At 37.4% G+C, this 18,920-nt stretch overlaps 1 long non-coding RNA gene and 2 pseudogenes across 1 annotated transcript; 1 reads left to right on the forward strand and 2 right to left on the reverse strand.

Annotated features, from left to right (window-relative positions):
• Positions 1-18,920, reverse strand: part of LOC131780327 (ribonucleoside-diphosphate reductase subunit M2-like) — a 240,027-nt pseudogene that overhangs the window by 199,983 nt on the left and 21,124 nt on the right.
• Positions 3,499-18,873, reverse strand: LOC136282102 (uncharacterized). The gene is made up of 3 exons (XR_010718091.1): positions 18,715-18,873; positions 17,560-17,830; positions 3,499-3,605 (listed from the first exon to the last, which is right to left on the reverse strand). It is a non-coding gene; the product is annotated as an uncharacterized lncRNA (long non-coding RNA).
• LOC136282169 (uncharacterized) lies at positions 6,854-7,469 on the forward strand (annotated as a pseudogene).

The following is an 18,920-nucleotide window of genomic DNA, read 5'->3' on the forward strand; positions in this document are numbered from 1 at the left end:
TAAATAGTTTAACACACATTCTACACTATGCAAAATTGCACATGCATCCCTATAAAAAAACTTACTGTTTCACATGGCTAGCCTGGTTCTCAAGTGGATATTTTACATTTGTGGTTCAATCAAGTAAACAGTAGAGCAATTTTAAAGTTATAAGGAAATCAGACATGTTAATATCACAAACGATTTTATGTTCTTGTACAAAGACTGGAAACATTGAGTGTCACAGAACATTGACTACAAAATTAATTTATAACAAGTCCAGTCTTGAACCCTGTGTACATTGGTGTCAGCCAACATCTTATTGCACCTATTAACTGTTAAAGTTTTGCTCAATGAATATCAAATTGAATTTTGGTTATTTGTTCTTTACAGGGTTTCTGATCAGTGGGCACTTGTTATTAAAAAGCTTAATCACGTTATAAATTGGTTGGAACATAGGCACCAACATGTGCAACCCAGTTTTGTACCACTGCCATAAAAAAAGGTGACATTAATCTTAAGTTAATGTACATGTACTTTTAAGTTGTTCAAAATGTAAACATACTGTTGGACTGTAATTCTGGAATGTTTAGCTAAATGAGATTTCTTTGTGTTGATCAAATTATGGCAAATGAACAACTTTCTTTATTTTTGCTATTTTGTTTTGCTTTGACACATTTTAAATGGCAAGATCAAATAGCATACTAAATGATTAGCTGTTTTGTTTCCTTCATGGAAGTAATTACTGTTGTAGGTTTATTTCCAATTGTTCAAGTCTGCAGAAAATATTGACCAAAGGAAAAAGGTTGATGAGTGGTATGAATTCCATCAAATGAAAAGAAATCATTCAAAATATCAAGCCATTACTTATGGAAGGGTCGAGAAAAATCCTGTGTTGACCTGTGAAGGTACTCTTATCCCTATTCAAGATGACATGGAACTCCTTGGCATCACTATCCACAACAAGCTTAGGTTTAAGGGACAGATTCGTAAAATCTGTCGTAAAGTAAGTCAACAGGTTGATCTCAATCGTCTGAAGAAAATATTGCCTTTTGAACTGAGGATAGATATACATCATGCTTTCATTGCCCCGCATTTCAATTACTGCTCAGAGTCGTGGCATCACTGTGGTAAAAGAGGTTCTGACAAACTTGAAAAAGTCAATGAACGAGCCCTTTGCTTTGTGACCTGTGACAAGTCAACCACATACGAAACGTTGCTAAAACAACTAAACCTGCTGTCTCCATTTAATCAAAGAATTGTTAAAATGGCCACCGGTGTCTACAAAGCTATCTATGGGTATTAAGTCCCAACAGGAATAGGAGAGCTATTGCATGAACGATCAACTAATTATAATCTTAGAGGAAAACACATCCTTGAGCTACCCAAAGTAAATACAACCACCTATGGTGTTAAATTGTGGCGTTATGCTGCAGCTAAGATTTGGAACGCTCTTCTGGATCAGTTTTTTGCCGCTGATAAATACAGAACATTTAAGAACTTGATGTCTATGTTTGACTTCTCAAATTTTACATTTTAATCGTGATTTACACTTAGTTTTAATAATTTTTTAATTGTATAAATATATTTTTATAGAGGTTTTTATGAGAAATCTTCTCTTTCTATTATTATTTCTGGTTTATTTATTTCCTTTTTATGGCATGTCTGTAAAGTAGCTAATTAGCTAAGAACATTTGACCATGTTAAATAAAGATTGTTGTGATTGTTGTATTGTATTTCCATTGCAAAAAACCAAAAATTACACAATATCGTGACTGCTGCCCTTAGTTTGAGAGATGACTAAATGCCAAATACAATGCAACCTTGAAGTAATATGTTATTGCTGTATTTTTTTGGCAGTTACATGTGTCTTGTACATTGTAATTGTTTGGTTCTAATACTTGGTCACAGTACATAATTACTTGATGATTTCAACTTAAGATAACACAGAGCATCAAAGAGGCAGAAGTAGAAATTATTACTAGAGGAAGCCAGCAGAAAGGCCTTCAAACATAGCAACTTTGGTAAGATAAAGTATCATAGTCATTAAAAGGAAAACCAAAATTTAAAGAAATGATTGGAGTTAAATTGTTCTTCCAGTGGAGGAAAATTATTTTGAATCATTTCTTCCCAATTCCAGCATTCTAGGAAAAGAAATGTTTTCATACTCCTCCCCTTCCCCCTAGTTTCTCCTAGTGTTCATACACGAATGCAGCCTTGAGCTAAGGACTTAGTCTACAAAACTCTTTAACAGTCATAGACTGCTAATCACTTTTTTTAAATCCCTTTTACAATGGAAGATGCATGAGGGATTCAATCTTCTATCAATATCTTCAGGAGGAGATGTAAAGCAGTATTATTGAAAATATTTTTAAAGTTGATTGGAAGGATGGAGATGACGAATGGCATCATTGGGCAAATGGAAGGAGTAAAAACGGAGGGAAAGGTGGAGCTTGACCATGAAAAAATGAATCTTCTTAAAAGTAAGTTAATGTTATGATAACTTAAACTTATACAAGTACTATAGAATGGTTGTAAAACTAAGTTTCCAACTTGTCTGTGGTCACTAGAGGACACATTTCTATTTATGCTGTCATTGGTCCATGCTAAATGACTCCAGTTAGTGGTTGTTTTATTTGTAAACCTTAAAAAATTAATTCCAACTATTTGGCCTGAGGCTCTTGCCACCTCAGTTAACATGGTACCTAAAGGGTTTTGTTACCACTTTTATCAAAGTTGCATAGTGCATACAATTAGTTGCAAACCCTTGGGAACCCACACCTCTCATTTTTCACATGGGGTTTTGTTTTGGGAACAGAAGAGTTGTTCATTATAAATTTCCCCTGACAAAAAAATCCCTGCTTTAATTTTTGGATCAAAAATTCTGACCATTTTTGGTATAGTAAAAAATCCCTACAACATTTTTATACAATAATTTTCTTTCTGCTAACTGTGTGGCTATAGAACTGAGCAGTCAAATTTAAAGTTCTGCATTTGTGTAAAAGTTTGTTCAACAATATGTAATATCACTATGTACAGCCTTCAGAGGGCTTTGTGGGTAAATTTAATTCCTTAGTGGCCATCCTAATTTTACCTGTCCCCTTCACGTACATATTTTATAGGAAAAGACTAAACATAACCATGTATAGTTACACCGAGCCACCAAAATGTCACAACCCTCTATAATCTGCCTGGCTTACAAAAGTAAAGCATTCCCTTCTTATCTAGGACCCCCTTTTGCATGTCTACTAAATGGAATGTACTGTTTTGACTTGTGTTGGAAATGTGATGGTGCTGTAAAAAGGATGTAAAGAGGAGGTTATTCTGTTTAAGTTACTCCAAAAAAGTAGCTGGTCTTAACTTTTTGCGACATAAAATAATAAAATTGCAATGTTATAATTACATTAATTTTGTTTTTCTAAATGTAAACTCATGGTTTTATCTTTCAGGGGCCATATCAGTGAAATTTAGTTCAGATACCTTTACTAAGAAGTTGCCACTAATTAGGCAGTGCTGCAACCAGAAATGCCCAAGTGTAAAAAAAGTCCTTGTTAAGAAAGAAGCAGCAGCAGCTGCAACAGCTCCAGTGCCAGCACCAGCTCCAGAGCAAGATTTGCCAAGGCTGCCTGAAGATTAAAGTTGACACTACTCAAAAATAATGTTCACATCCTGTTTTTAATTTTAGATTGAAATTTTTAACTACTGTATATTCAGCAGCCAATCATGATCAAAATGTCAAATTTACGATTAATGTGATGGTATGCAACTTAATTTAAAAATTAACACTGTTTAAGTTTAACCCTTTAAGCTGCGATAGAGCCATATGGCACTCTTGCATAACTGCATCTTATTCCCGAGAGTGCCATATGGCACTTTGAGACCTGTATGTATTTTGACCGATAAAAAGACCAGTTACCGGTATATTGTTGCTAGGCAGTTCTATCGTATTTCAACCAATGGGAAAGAGTGTAAGATTTGATTTAATGCTAAAATTGTCACTATGTTTCTCTGAGCATCATGCTGAAAATCACAGGTCTGGTGAGATGACAGCTTTGAGAGATAGTGAGAGCGAAGAGGGCATGTTTTTAGGGTTTACCAAGGAAGATCAACAATCCATTGCTGAGTTAAGACAAGGAGGAATTGTAGATAGACATGAAAGCGACTCAGAGTCAGATATTTCCGTCTCTTCTGTAGCAACTGAAGACCTTTCAGACTTCACAGACTCCGAAGGAGAAGAGATTGAAGAAACATGGAATGTCAATGAAGACCCCATTGAGGTTTTGCCATTCTCTGTGGCCACTGGCCCAACTTCTGGTGTTGCAGAGAATGTAACTGCAAAAAAATTTTTTACTTATTTAATGTTTCAGAATACCTTATAGAGCTTATTGTCACCAAAACAAACTGCTAGACACAAGTGTGTATTACTATAAAGCCAGACCAGGAATGGTTCGAGACAATACTCTGTGAAATGAAAGCCTTTATCCGTCTTCACATACTCCTTGGTATCAAACAGTTACCTGCAAAGCGAAGATCCACTACTTGGTGCTCCAGCAGTATAAAATGTAATGTCAAGTAATCGCTTCGACAAACTCCCCAAATACTTGCACCTAGATAACAATGCAAATCAAGTGCCTCATAAAAATTCTGCACATGACAAGCTTTTTAAAGTACAACCAGTTCTAGATCATGTCATTCAGAATTGTGAGATATAACTGAAACCAGAAAAGGATTTGTCAGTGGATGAGGCCATGGTAAAATTCAAAGGACATTTAGGTATGGAACAGTACATGCTGCTAAAACGAGGACTCAAAGTGTGGGTTTTAGCCAAAGCATCTAGCGGCTTTGTTTGTAACTTTCATGTGTATACTGGAAAAAGACATGATGGCGCCGCAGAACAGAACTTGGGTTATTGTGTTGGATGTTCAAACTTGGAACTTGGTAGGAAAGAATCACCATGTCATTTTTGACAACTTTTTCTCTACTGTTAAGTTTGTGGAAGATCTCTTGGACTTGGAGGACAGCATGTATTCTTGGGAAACCAAGAGAGCGAACAGGAAAGATTTCCCAAAGGAACTAGCTGCAAACAATCCCAATGTCAATGTCAAGCACTTGAGGCGAGGAGAGGCGCTATTTCACCGAAAAAACGTGGTTGCTATAGCTTGGAAAGATAAAAAACAGTCTATTTTAAGAGCACCCAAAGCAATTTACTTGGAAATGGGACAGTTAAATGTAAAGAATGGGATGGAACAATAATTCAAGTGCATAGCATCCCTATAGTGAAAAGCTACCACAATAGTACGAGAGAAGTTGATCTGCATGATCAGCTATGTGGTCATTATGCCATCAGTAACAAATATAGAAAGTGGTGGCACTACCTGTTCTAGTTCTGTTTGGATGTGGAATTGTGAACTCTTTTATTTTGGAGAAAAAAAGCGATCAACCATCCTTCCAGAACACATCTGGCATTTCATATTGAACTCACCCAAAATCTAATTAGTGAATTCAGCAATCGAAGGAGAACAACTAGACCTGGACAGTCTGAGGATGGGCACTGGCCAATTGCTTTAAGCAAAGGGCAATGCAAACATTGTCTTAAACACAGGAAGACAACATTTTGCAGAATGGGCTGCCAGTGCTGCAGCAAGCGCATTTGTTTGGTGTGCTTTCCAAACCACATTGGTGACCTATTCTGATGTGTCATGAGCACATGAAATTCAAACTAGTACACCAGGAGATTTTTCATAAATTTCTTCAATGATTAGGACTTGAGACATTGCTAGACTTTCTGTATATTTTTTTTATCATGTTATTCATTGAATTTTTTTTGGTAGATTTTGCTTGTGTTTTAAAGTTTTGGCTACTTCATTGCAAAGCAATTGCCAACTATAGTGTAAATAATTGAAGTTTTCTATGTTGAACTATTTCCAGGTCGCTCAAATTCACTCGACAATGAACTGTTTGCTGTCATTAAGGTCTAAAAATTAAAGATTATTTCTTGCTGAATACTTTAAGTGTTTTGTCTTTTGCTCTATAGTTTTTGAGATAAACAATATTATTGAAGACATAGTAAAAACAAGACATTTAGGTCCTGCAGTGCCAGTTGAACTCTGGGAATAGGGGTTTAAGTTTCCTTAGTTTCCTGTGGGGCTTAAAGGGTCTAACCCATTGACATCTGATGCACCCTCATGCGCCTGGAAACAAAACCCCTCTGAAATTCCAATGCACCCAAATGCACCCTGTCAGATATGGCTTGTTTCCATTGGCTGTAGCCTAGAAACAAAACTCCCCTGGGAAGCATGACATGCAAAAATTAAGCTTTCATTTTAGACCAAACTCATTATCCCATGTTCACTGAGCGATTTTCACAAATTTTTCCACAAAACGTCTTAGGCTTAGACGTAGTTTCTGGAAGAATTTATGAAAGTCAATTTTTATCTGATGAAGAGCAAGAAGTCTTTGCTGGTTTTACCATCAAAGAAAGCAACAAAATGGGTCAAGCTCATGAAACACGGCAAGAACAAAACTTGCTTTGCAATGTGGATGGCAAGATGGAAGACTGTTCAGACCAACGGTGACAAGAAAGGGGAAGTGATCTACTTGGGCAAGAATCTGACGGACAGTGAGCTATTTTGAAGAAAAGGTCTGTTATTATATTCCTTGGACTCTTGGAGAGCCCTACTTGGATAATAATCGGTACTTTTTCCTGGACAATTTCTTCACATCTGCTGATTTGATGTGAAACTAGCAAACAAGACACATCTATGCTTGTGGCACCATTTGCACTAACAGGAAAGACTACCCTTCTGACCTGAAGTGAATGAAGCTAATTCTAGGCGAAGTATGAACCCGTCCGATTGGGAATTTAGTTGCCACAATGTGAAGAGACAGACATGTCATGTCTCCAGTATCGACCAACACTTCCCCTGAGCCAGAAATTCATTCAATGCAGCAAGTCATTCACAGGCGTCAGAGACAAGTTGTCCCACCTGATGCGATGAAAAATGTTGTGGATCTTATTATGGAGGAACAAATGGGGGTCGATATAAATGATGAGTGTCTAAGCTATTATCCACCTGGGACAACTTCTCGCAAATGGTGAAAGTACTTGCTCTAGTTTTTTGTCAACTTGTTGCTGGCAAATGCACACATCCTAGAGAAACTAGCCGGCCAGAAGAAGTGATCCTAACTTGACTTTCGCCAAGAATTAGTGAAGCTTCTTATTGCTCCCTACAATGGATATAAATGTCCGTCTAATTTTGAAACATGCGCTGTGACAATGAAGGAAAACTTAAGTGACCATTTTCTGGGGAAACTGGAGGGCAGGAAGAAAGCTTGTGATATGTTCACAAAAGTTGGCTGAAAAAGTAATGAAGGCAGCACATTCGAAACATCTTATGCATGTGAACAGTGTGACGTTCCTTTGTGTCACCAAATGTGGGGTGAACAATCATGTTTTGCCAAGTGGCATAGTGGAAATTTGTAAGAAATAGAACCTTTAAGTGGTGTGCTACAGTCATTTTACAACAATTTGTGATCATAGCATTTTTTAATTGTAAAAACTATAGGTAAAAGTCCCACTTTGCAAGCAGGTATGGATGAAAACAACAACCCTGATTGTTGTTGTTCGAAAAAAAAAATTATTGCTAACATTTGCTGCGAGTGAACAAATATGCATTGTTAAAAGTGAAACTTTTCATTTAGGCATAAAAATTGGTTTCTTCTTACTGTTGACTCACAAAAAATAATTTTACAGCTGCGCCTTGTGACATGTTGTAATATGGCAATGGTGGCAAATTCAAAATTGACCCAGGTTAGAAAGCTGAGGATCCTTTTGTTGAGGAGAAATTTGTGATGTTTTTTTGGTGTTGTATTTGAGGGAAAGCATTTATGTGATTCTTATGGAATAAGAGTACAAAAAAGAGCTATCATAATGATAAATACTTTTTTAAGCTGAAGGCAACACTGCTAACAACTCACTGTTCATCATGAAGTTGAGTCAGTTCTCTAGCTTTAGAATTATTTTTGAGAGAGCCTGATGCTCAAGTTGAAAATAAAATTTGATAGGGGAAAAGTATATCATGTAACATGCAACTTTGTGAAATTTCCCCTTCAGTAGAGTAAATTGTAGACATTAAAATCTTAAATCAGTTTAGCAGTGTGTGTGTTCACTGTGGCAGCCATTTTCTCTGGAATTTCAGGGGGTGGTCTGAGCTCTAGGGGTGTGGAACTCGATGTGAGGCTGCAAATAACAGTCGGTCATGGGACAAATGTCCGGTAAATTTTGGGTTTTGACCGGTGAGAGCTGAGCCTGGTCGGATACCTTACTGGGTAATTTTGGTGCAAAGGAAGTAAAAAACTTTTCTTGAAGTTTTGGCCAAATATGACACAAGTTTATTTTTTCATTTTATTCTGTACTTAGAATTAACTTTATCATGCAAAAATGTCAAGTTGAACTATAAACATACTTCATTGGTCAACCTATGTGTTAATTTGAAACATTTTGCAGCAGCATTGGAAAGATTGTCAAGTCTGATTTCACCAGAATTATGTCCAACTGAAAAAATATAAAAATCTGAGCTCTCATGTTATTACTCGTTGTCTATAATTATCTGCAAGTGTTGTTTCAGTTGTAATTAGACCTGCGGTTAAAATGTTCTGCAAATCGCATACAGAGGACAAATTCTCACGTTTTTCTGGATGCAATCACTTTCAAAAACTAGAAAAACTCGGTGTGATTGGAAGCAAATCTTCACCTGTAAAGAAAAGGCCCACCAAGGAGAACATAACCAATTTTTTTTTTCTAAGGTTGATGGACTGCCCCGAAAATCAATTAAAAGACCAAATGATGAGATGAGACCAGAAAGATATGTAGAAGCAGGCTTGAAAGGTGTCAGTGCCGAAAAGATGGATACCAATCAGGGTAACTTTGAAGCTGCAGTGAAGTCTGACTCTGCTAAGATAACATCAAGAAAACTCACCTGTTCTACAGTGGAAAGGTGGAAAACCCAAGACCTGGTACTGTACGAAGCAGGTTCTTGGCTAACCTATGATAGCGAGAAAACTAAAAGGGGACATCATTGTGCTGCACTGAAATGCAGTGAAAGGTATGTAGTCAGTTTGAATCTGTGATCTAAGTTCTCAAAAACCTTTATTGATGGCTCAACCAACTTTAAACTTACAAACTTGGTAGACCATGCCAAATCTGATATTCACAAAATAGCCTTTTCTCTCCACAATAAGCAGCAAGGTCAACTTCCATCCACAGCAAGCAACAGTAAACAGCAAAATCAACCAAAGTTAGAGTTTAATCTTAATTGAATTATGAAGCTTGGGATTGCAGAAGCAGTGGAAATGAGTCAATGGATGAGGTCATTTACACTATGTTAGCCACTTCCAAGATCCCCTCCAACAACACGGACTCCAGGCATCACAGCTGCAAGTGGTCAGTGAATGGCATGACATGCCTGACTACACAGTGCAATATTTGTCACCTCCCCATTATAAAGTAACATGGTACAAGATTTTCTGCTCTTCAAGAGCTTTGGAATGGCAAAACATTCTGTTGTTCATCTGTTTACTCTTCACTCTTCCTGTATCCAATGTAGCCTTGGAGAGAATAATCAGCAACTTGGGAAGGGTAAAGACAGCCAAAAGAGCTTCACTCTCCCAGGGAACTCTTCAGGATCCTAAGAATCCAAGCTAGAGGACCACCACTGGAGAGTTATGACCCCTCAATGGCTGTCCAGAAGTGGGATAGAGCAAAGAGAAGACGACCAAACCCACAGCACAGGAAAGTGTACATCTAAAGGTCATCAACATCAAAATGTGTCCTTGTAAAGGAAGATTCTTCTGATGAAAAGTTTGAAAAGACTCTCTTCAGAAATGAAAATGAAAACATAGACACAGTCTGACTTTCCATAAAACACAAACTTTCTTAATTTTAGTTAATTCCTTTTTTTTGCTAGATGTAACAAATCCTTCTCTAAAAGGAACTGGAAGGATTTGTACTGAAATACCGAAAGAAAATGAAGTGAATGTCTCTATTTTTAAATTTCTAATGGCTTATAAATTTTTGTCCAACCACACTGGCTTTTTGTCCAATCAAAACTTGTCCTTGGCCTGACAAATGACTTGCTTAGAGACAAAAATTTTTCGCAGGCTTGTCACTGGGTTAAATGTTAATTCTGTTTACAAGTGTGAGTATAAATTTACCAATACAATCCTAGTAGTTACTCTTTAAGGACTTTTTTCAGAGTTAGAAGACATTTATTTGAAAAAAAAATTCTAGATTAACCACTCATCCATAGACAGTACTCAGTTCTATCCTTTGAGGACTCATCAGTGCAGCCCCGAGTCTGATTGAAAATAAATTGGATGTCATAAATGAGTCAAAGAGTCTGCTATGATCTGAAACTTCATGTTTAATTTTATAAAATCAACTTGATCTCCCTCTCTCACACCGCTCTCCTCTTATGCTCTGGTCTCTCATTTTCGATCTATAATATGATCCTGTTGTTCAATCATCTGTCACTTATTGCAAAAAATCAACCAGGAAATCAATTAACACTGAATCATCTCTCAAAAACCCTCCTGTCTTTTTTTTTTAAACAGAGAAAAAACACTAGAATGGCACACTCGATAAAATTTGAAATTCAATGAATGAAACAAAAAGTTAGTTCAGTATATCAGTTCAGTGTGCCCAAATATCTCTAATCAGCATTAATTTTTGCATCAAGTATGCCATAGTGAGCGGCTACCACTGCATCTCTCCTGGGCTTGAATGTCAGGGCTTCAGGGTTGAGTTGCAAAGGAGCCTGTACACTCTCCCGATCAAAGGACAGCTCCATTGGGTAAAGGTGTTGTACAGCCTGTTCAAGTGTTTCTTCCCCACTTGAAGTTTGGCAGCTCGAACAATTCCATCTCATACCGAAATCAGATCTTCCATGATTCCAATTTTCTATTTGTTGCAATTTTGTTCCTGGTCTTTTACAATGACAACCTCTCCTTTGCCCAAGGGTGTAGTTTGACCCTTGTGTTTCATTCGGTGTTGTTCTCTCAACCCTCGTAAATATTCAGTAGTCCACCTGGTCTACAAAGCCTGCTTGCACCTTTGCAGATATGTAGCTCTTCTACATCGATCAAATTCTCTTAGATGGTGTAGTTCCAGTTCTGGTAGCTGGTTTCATCGAAGAAATAGCAGTGAGTTAGGGGTAAGCGCAGGCAACTGTATGACATCTTTGACGTAACATAAAGGGTGGTTATTCAAAGCAATCCCACAACCAGTACCACTTCACATAGTTCTGTGCAGGTCAACATTCTGCATCCGATAGTCTTGTTTTGACCAGCCCGACAAGGCACTTGAACTGTCCTTCCCACCAAGTGGCATGGCTGAGATTGAATTGCCACTAGATGTTCTCATGTGCTAGGTAGTCTTGTATCTTCTAGTCACACATAACTTCTTTGGGCCATTTCCCAGTGCCAACAAAGTTTTTCCCATTATTGGAATGTATCTTCTCCAGATGCCCATGGCGCATGATGAGCTGTTTTTAAACTTCTTAAGAATTTACTGGTTGCCAGGTTTGGTAGTTCTTTCAGGAATAATCCTCATGTAAGACTGTATGTGTACAACGCAAGATAGGCCTTTCCTTCTGTTTTGGCTCTGATATGGTATTTGATGGGCCCTGCAAAATAAACTCTGATAACCTTGAATGAGGTGCACCCCTCTGTATGGTCAGTGGGTAGGAGTACAGGAGGCGGTGTTGCCAGTGCCATAGGCTGAAAGTGCTGAGAACTTGTTTTATGTGTGCCCTTAAATTTGGTACCCAGTATAGCTCTTGTACTTTGGTCATAGTAAGGGCCACACAGTGCAGTGTGGACATGTGATTAGTGAACTTATGTGTGAGAGAAGGGTGTGGAGTCTGGCAGAAAGATGGGTAATGGCCTTGATTTCTTCCTCTACACTCTAACATTCCCTCTTGGTTTCCGTGCACATTCAAATGTAAACAGTCTTCTTCAAATTTCCCACTTGAATTTGCTTGTTGGTAAGCTCACTTGAATGACACTGTTTATGGACAGTTGTTTTGTTGTGGAGGAATCTCCTGATCCAGGCACCGACTCACAAGACATGCAACAGCTCATGCTTCTCTAGCAGCTCATCAAAGGCATCGTTGTTCTCTGTTTTCCCTATCGCCAGAGCAAACAACTCACACGTTTGTTTTACTTCTTCCACTTTTGATTCTTGACTAGATGGCATGACAAGGTCAGGCAGCCATTCCTGTGGTTTGCAAGCCACAGGACTAACTAACTAACATCTCCTCCCCAACTCCCCACATCCTCTGAGTTCTGTTCTGTTGGTACATACTTCCAGTTGATTTGTTTTTCCTGGATCTTCCTTACTTGATTTCCCACAAACTGTTTATATTCACCGCTTCCACAGATCCAGTGCAGTGCTACTGTGCTACCCAGCCCATCATAAACATTTCTTGTGGGAAAACCCTTCAGGACTTCTTTGACATTTTGTAAGGGGCTATCCCACATGATCTTGGTATCATGGGCATCTCTGTAGAGCATTTTCCAGAGAGGGTCATGGGTGAAACGAGACCAAGTGGATCTCAGATTTTTGTGACTTTTCCCAGGATATCCTTTTTGTTGGCTCAGCCGTTGAAGTTGGACAGCTGACTTGAATTTTGTCTTTTTCTTTGTCCCATGGGACCCCAAGCAGTTTTGATTTGCCCTTTCTGGTTCCCAGTTGCTATTTGGCGTAACTCTGACTTTCTACATCTGAAGTCACACCTTCAATTTCTAACTATTTCCACTTGTTGGAAGGTCACTTGTGCAGCTTTAAAGTCGCCTCACCAAAGATTGTTGTGGCTGTCATCTTGATTTCTAATGCTTGTTTTGTTGTCTCCCTGCCACTGATTAAATCATCTACATACATACTGCACTCTATCTCCTCTACTAGTTCTGAGTTAACCGTTTTGTATCCCTGTAGATGTTCCTTGGTAACTGTGGCCAAGAAGAATGGAGATGGTGCCAAACCAAAGAGTACTTGAGTGAATCATAAGGTTTCTGCTTGCTTGCTCTGTAGATTTTTTAACCAATAAAAGCAAAAGGCATCTTGGTCTCCTCTTTAGTTTCAAACTTATAAAAATGCTTGTTTTAAATTGCCAGCTATTACCATGAGATAGAACCTGTTTGGAATCAACACGTTCCAAAGCTGGCTCTGTAGTGGAGGGCCGATTTTGAGATAATCGTTGAGTGAGGGGACACTTACATTTGCTCTTGCAGAAGCATCATAGACAACGTGCATCAATGTACATCAAAGTAGAACTCTCTCTCTCTCTCTTTTGCCAAATTCGTGGATAAGTGCAGGTTGTGTTCCTGTAATGACAGGCAAATTCACAATATTCTGGACATACGTATTCACAATCTCCCTCATTTTCCCATTTTCACAGATGAGGATATTCTTTGTCCTCTTGTAGCCGTCTGTTGTGAAAGGCAGTCTGTCTATCTCCCCTCGAACCTTTGGATCTACCAGCTCTTTCAGGTATGCAAACTTGGTAACAGATGCAAGGTTTGCTTTATCAATTTTAGCTTGAAATTTCTTCCAGAATGGCAGCCATGCTTCATAGGTCCCATTAAACTTTGTGATCTGTAGTTTTGGTAGCTTTGTTGTCCTTTGTTCACTCCAATTAGCCTCCTCAACATGTTGCTGTTTTGCCTTGGCCTCTTCCAGGTGGTGTTGAAATTCTAGCTTCATCTCCATTTGTTCTCTTTCGAATTTCAGCTCCTCTTCACGTGTACAGGCTTTCCTCTCTTCATCGTCCTTTTGTTTTCAATGTTCGATCTCTTCATTTGTCTCCAATAGCCATTTTTCCAGTCACAAAACTTCTTTGTCAGCTTCAGCGATAGGTTCTTCAATGTTACTGCTCCAATTTCCAACATCTTCTGCCCTTTTTCCAGCCTCGAACATTGTCTCTCCCCTGTTAGTTTAAGTGTGTCTATTTCTTTTACTAAGGCTTGTAGGTTGTTGTGATGTTGTGCAACCACTCCTAGGTTTCCCTTTTCCACAATGCCGCCTGTTTTTCCATTAGTGTACAACAACATCTGGGATATATATAGCCTCTACTTCTTTGGATAGTTCCTCCATGCTTCGCAAGTCCCGTTGGAGGTGCCACTGTGTCAGAAATGAGACTGAAGAGTCTGCTATGATTCAAACCTTCATGTTTTATTTTATAAAATCAACTTGATCTCTATCTCTCCCACACCAAACTTGTCTCACGCTCTGGTCTCTCTCATTTTAAATATATAATATGATCCTATTGTTCAATCATTTGTCACTTATAACAAATCAATTAACTCTGAATAATCTCTTGCATGTGGTCTGTTAAGAACATTTGATATGAACCAACTTTTGACATTCTTTTTCAGAGCTCATGACCGTAGTTAAGCAAGTTAGGGTTAATACAGTTAATATAAGGGGAAATAACTTGGCATCTATATTCTTACCATGTGTGAACACAGACCAAAATATAAAAAATTGGCTATTTTTGTCAAATCTTTAAGAAATTTGTGTATTATGATCATCATGAAACCATTTTTTAAAATAAAGATCTGAACTTGTTTCTCTAAGCTCTTGCTAGGTTTGTTAATGGATCAACATGAAATCTTACAGTACACAATCATAAAATTACCAAAAAAAATAGTAATTTCTAATAAGATTGTGTAGATGTTGTTACAGTGGCATTCTTTAAGATCATGATAAAATTCTTATACGATCTTAATAACATACATAATGACCTTAATACATTTATCATAGGATCTTGCCATGTTCTTAAAAGATCTTATAAAGAAACTTAATAGGATTCTTAAGAGAATTGACGAAAGGTTTTTCAGAAATTTTCTTGCAGGAATCTTCTAAGAATCCCATAAGAATCTTGTAGGATACCTGTAAAAATCTTGTAAGAATCTTCTAGAAATCTTACCAGAATCTTATTAAAATTGTATAGGATTTTGGCTAAGATGCTGTTAACATTCTTCTTAAAATCTTAGTAAGATCTTGCTGGGAATCTTATATAATTTGGTAAGAACCTTAATAAAGTCCTTGTAAGAATCCTGTAAGAATCTTACAAGAATCTTGATAAGATCTATTATAAGAATCCTTCACAGATCCTATTATGATTCCTATTAATAATCTTAATAAGATTTCTACCCGAGATCTTTATAGCCCTCAACAGTTATTATGGGCAGCCTAAACTCTCTCCATTTTACATGTAATATATATTTTTTTGTATCATGTAAATTACTGTAGGGTACAAATAAATTTCTTGTTGTTGTTAGGTAATCCAAACCAGGATTACTAAGTTAACAAAGTTGGTTATCTATAAAATACAAATAAGTAATAAGCTAAATCCATATCTAGATTTTTTAAAATTAATGAATATAATACAATTATTTGGATAATTTCTTTTCCAATTATGGTTTTCTCTAATTTTCCAGTTTGGTTAAAAAAAATCTAACTTGTCTATCTAAATTGGAAATTTTACGTTTTTGCCAAGCTTGGATTTTAGTGAAAATTCAATTTAAAAAAATGAGTTAAACCTCAAGTTTAAACCAACTTGATTGTTTGTTATTTTTTCCAGTGAGACACCATGATGATCATGTTTTGTTTTGGAAAAGGCTCCCCTCGCAACATTGCTTGAAAATTGGCAAAAGCTGGAATTAGCCATGCTTAGTTAGAAGAGACAGTGAAGAATTCATCTCTGCAAACCTTTCACACTGGAAGGTGATAAATTTTTTTATTGCAGCAGCCAAACAAGACACAATATCTTTAGGAACTTTTCACAGCTCTCAAAAGTCAAAAAAAGTCTGCAGAGGTTCACTTCAATGCAAGTTGGGTTGAGATTATTTTGCAAGGTTCAAGATTAACAGAGATAAGTAAATACAATGAGTAAATATCATTTACTGGGCAAATACTTAAATAAATATTTTTAAATTTGCTCCAAAATATCAATTTTTTACATTATAGGGAAGTATGCATGATGCAAATACATCTTCATAAACAGGTACGTTAGATATGTGCGAGTTCATGTGGGCAGAAAATAAATAACAGACACTTTACTATGAATGCCTCCTGTGTTATACTCAACCGAAGTGTGAAATTTAAGCCCATAGATGCAAACTATATTGTAAGCATGATTAAACAATCATACTGAAATATTTTAAAATCACAACAATCATAATAACAAATACATCTTTATACCATAGCGCAACCTACTGGTGTGTTTATCAACTAGATAACCATCTCTTCTTCTTTACCATCCTTTCAATACCAGGAATACAAGTCCCTTTTAACACCAGAATTATAACTAATAGCTATGGAAGGCATTGAAAATGTATGAAGAAAGACTACTGTGGCCAGCCTACCCATCAAACTTCTCATTGTGTGAAATAAACATGGCAACTCAATCCCAGAAGCGGTGGAAGAGCATGTTTGTGACTAATACCAGTCCTCAATCAGGTAAAAGCATGGACTTTGAGAGCAAAATAGCCTTCCCCTCAAAGGAAAATGGTTGAAGGCTATTATTTCAGAGGATCAGAGAGAAAAATTTACAGCACCATCCTATGTATCGGATTTTAATTTTTTTGTAGATCAACTACAGTTGCAAGAAATGTGTGAGGGAAGCCCTAAAAAAATTCATCTCCTCTGTATAATTCAAAATTTCCAGAAACTCAAAAGTATGATTTACCACAAGTATCTTCATGATCTAAAAATGTGACTTTTATTCTCCTGATATGTGTTCTGCACGAGTTTAGAGGTTTATTTTTCTGCTGTGGTCAGATGACTTTACCAAATATGGTCAAGTCACCTGAGTAAGAGTGACCACCAAAAATCCAAATATGACCCAACAGAATGTCCATTGTCACTCTAGAATGCAAGATTTGGCAGGAGAAAGTTTACATAGAAACCAGCCTTGTAGTTAAGAAGTTACATAAGAAATGTAGAAAGAAATATGATTCATGTAGAAATGTCTGTGTTAAACACAGGAAAGGACTCCACTCTGCTTCACTCTGATGCCCCAGGGTCTCTGAGGATGTGTGTCACAGCAATAGCTAACTGCTGAACTTAGACACTTGTCTCCATCTTTTAAATGGGGTGAACACCTTTAAAAAAGCTAATTCAAGTTTCTTCCACCTAAGAAAATTTAGCCCTGATTGCTTTCAAGTTTCTTATTTGTAAACCGACTTTCTTCAGAGTACCTCCTCTAACAACCATTTGTGAAGTAAATTCCAATGACAATAAGAGCCAAGGAAAATGATAATTCCAACTCAGAACTTCGCTACAATTCATTCATACCATGAAGCAACAAAATTGCCTCAATACCACAAGAAAAAACACTAAGTATCAGGAACAATAGATTTACATTACAGCTTTTAATGCCTGGTGGGCAGAATTATTAAGTAAACATAATTCCAATAACAAAGGGTGGTACTAAGTTATTTCAATAGCTTCTCCATCTAAATGTTGACAAAAGATTGAGCCATTTAAGTAAACAAACAAAAGGTTGAGTAAACACTTACAAAGGTTTTGATCCTCCTGTCTGTACCAAATAAGAGCGCAGGTCCTAGCTGCGTCCATCCAGTAAATTGAAACCACATGAATCACCAGAGTAACCTGTCTGTTGTCGTAAGAGAGAGCGTACAAGCAGTCCCATAGACAAATATCGTCAAGCGCTGCGAAAATCACAGCTTTCGTTGTACTCGCCGACTCATCTTCTTCACCTTGAGGCCCGCGTGACATCCCTCCACATCTGTCATCAGGCTTGTTTTTGACACAAATTTGACGCAGATTCTACACAAAAGAATACAGATGAAAAAATTAATATAATTTATAGCTTTCTCATCGAAGCTAACGCCCGAGAACAAGTGATGATTTGATGATTTGTAACTTCTTCGGTTACATTCATTAAATCTGCAAACCAGAGTAGCATCAAACTATGTCCCCCGGGAACATATTTACAAATTTTAGTCTTGCAGCGAAAAGACCTCTTGAGAAAGTTGGTTGCGGTAGAACCACAATCGCGGCGAAACAACTTCAGTAGAAACTACCATAAACTGAAGATTGTGTTTTTTCATAAAAAAACTTTCTATAAAAGTGCTTAAGAGGACATTTAGAACGGATGTAATGTTTCTTAACCAAAGAGAATTTCGCCTCATTCATTACGAACGCTCTAAATGTACCTGGTTGAAGCTTATGTGAACCGGTTAAAAGAGGCATGCTTCAAGTGAGATTTTCACAATATTCCACTTTCCCTGACATTGTACAGTCGGGTTTTGAGTCTGAAAAAGAGAGGGTTGCGAGGGATACTAGCCGCAGGGATTGCAAATTTTTGGACGACCACGTTAACTCAGGTTTCCCGAAATATTGCGCAAGGCTTGAGCAGGCGACCCAAAGAGCTCTCCGATGTTTTACTCTAAAAAATTAACGTATAAACTATAAGATGTTCATTACGTTGAAAATAAACCCAATCAAGAAAGGAATGCATCGAGAGTCAAGCGTCCTATTTGATAGTAAAGCGCTCCATTTCGGCAAGTCCAAGGGAACCGCGCGCTTCGCACCGTGGAAAGTAGTCTTGTAGCTGATCCATTTCGCTCTAATTTGCTACTCTGAAGCTTTAACATAAATCACTATTAATCTAAACATGTAATTAAGGAATAGAATAAAAGATGATTTACTTGTAGATGGCTGCCTCTTCCTTTGATCTTCGCAAAAGCCAGGTCTTCCTTGCAATGCCGGCTGCGCTACCGTTCACAGTGCTACAAACTATGGAATCTGTCACCCATTTGAGTATGTTTATATTCACGTGACGATCACAACATGATGGAATGGAGCGAAGAAAGGCCTGAGATAATTGAGCATTTTAAAATTGAAAAACCCGCGG

Source organism: Pocillopora verrucosa, chromosome 7, assembly GCF_036669915.1.
Source record: "Pocillopora verrucosa isolate sample1 chromosome 7, ASM3666991v2, whole genome shotgun sequence".
Lineage (NCBI taxonomy): Eukaryota > Metazoa > Cnidaria > Anthozoa > Scleractinia > Pocilloporidae > Pocillopora > Pocillopora verrucosa.